The sequence below is a fragment of the Cicer arietinum genome, chromosome 7 (assembly GCF_000331145.2).
Source record: "Cicer arietinum cultivar CDC Frontier isolate Library 1 chromosome 7, Cicar.CDCFrontier_v2.0, whole genome shotgun sequence".
Lineage (NCBI taxonomy): Eukaryota > Viridiplantae > Streptophyta > Magnoliopsida > Fabales > Fabaceae > Cicer > Cicer arietinum.
The window spans coordinates 26,674,521-26,676,475 of record NC_021166.2 but is presented as its reverse complement, the minus strand read 5'-3'; the positions used below and the strand labels follow the sequence as shown (position 1 = coordinate 26,676,475).

Below are 1,955 nucleotides of genomic sequence, written 5' to 3'. Positions count from 1 at the left end.
TTGATAATAGCTTTATGTTATCGTGATTATAAAAGACTCAACATTAATCTGTATTTATAGAGAAACATAGACTCAATCCAAAATCAACAACAAATCATAATAATAATGAGAGATATTATAAGATATATCTATAATTATAAATTGATCATAGGAAACAAATCAAGATATTATAATATAATATAATATAATATAATATAATATAATATAATATAATATAATATAATATAATATAATATAATATAATATAATATAATATAATATAATATAATATAATATAATATAATATAATATAATATAATATAATATAATATAATATAATATGATAAGATATTTTATAATATTCTAAGACTCTCCCTCAAACTAAAACTTACTAAGTTTTAGTTTGATACATGAAAACATTGTTTTGCTCCACAAAATAATAAAATAAGGATAGAAACACAACTCAGAGATGTAGGTAAAGTCGAAGAGAATTACTATAAATATAGCATAACTAGATAGTCGAAATGATCATCAACATAGAGAAATTAATGGAAAACAATTGAACAAAGCAAGGTTCTTTTTTTCAAAAACTACATTTGAAAGCTTCAAACCAATAAAATCAAAGACTCAAAGTATTTAAACTTTAATATGCTTCAAGGAGAGAGGTGTGCTTTAGGGATAGAAAGACAAGGCCAAAACATTTGAGACAAAGATGAGGCTAGTCTATATGCGACAAATTGTCAAGCTATTTCCATTGGCTCAAAATAAAAAACTTAAAACAGATTTGGAACTAAGATGGAAAACACAATTCTTCATAAACTATTGTTTCAAGCTTTTGTTGAATAAATTGATTCCCATATTGATCAACACTGAATTCAACAATATGACCAGAAATTTTAGACAACTCAAAAACTTTTTTTTGTTGCTTTTAAACTCTTCCAATAAAGACGAAGAATAATTTCACCTACATTTCCAGCATCTAGGTGCCATTGTCTTATGACTCCAGCTTGATTCCTTATTCCATAAGCAAATTGCATATCCAAGTCATTCGGCCTAATAGTACTACAAGATCCAACTGGAGAACTAGATAACGAGTTTGCCATTGGATTTCCTAGATAAGACAAACCAACACCATACACAAGATTTCTATAATAACCACGACAATTGAAACCGCCAGATTTACCATCCATTGGAACATTGTATGGTGACTTCTGAGGTGAAAGTAGAGACCCAAGACTGAAGCTCAAGTATGAGTTGCCCAAGTAATTCATGTCCATGAACGGGTCGTTAAGAGCAACGATTTGAGGATCACGAGTAATACTTCGTGATATGGAAGAACTAAGTGCAACAACATAAGAATATGAAGCTTGGGGCCAAACATTTTGGGATGCAGGTGACCCCTGAATATTTGATCTAAATCTTAAAGCTGTTGTCTCTATAAATACAGATTAATATGAGCCACACCTAGGTGCAAATGAGCCAACTCTGCTTTAGTGGAAGCTGAGATCTCAACATTTTCATGAAATGCATTACGACTGGTTGGACGAGAGGGAAATCCCGTGGCAAGTATGGCACGTCTGAAGTCATCTTGGATAATTTATGCAACGCTCTTTTGTTTGGTCCCAAGATCAGGTCCTAACGAACCAACGAGTCCATCACCACTCCACTCAGCAGAACCTCTAATTTTTTTCATCAACCACCACCTCACTCTCTCTTTTCCTAATGTTAAAACCATGAGGTGTAGCAAAGGTTGATCTATCCCCATTATCATCAACAACTCCATTCACTTTCCTCATATAACCAATTCCACCAATTATAGAAGCTCCACCTTTTAGTGTATGTGTAAACCTCCAATCCTCCTTTGATAACAAAGGATGTGAAAGTCTAGGATTCAAATTGATATTGCTGTAAAAATATGAAAGATAAGCTAGATAAGACCTAAGCTCTTCCTCATAAGCAAAACCATTAGGTAACAT

General features: G+C 31.8%; 1 pseudogene; it reads right to left on the bottom strand.

Annotated features, from left to right (window-relative positions):
- Window positions 1-769: 769 nt before the first annotated feature.
- Window positions 770-1,955, bottom strand: LOC101491027 (pumilio homolog 2-like; annotated as a pseudogene).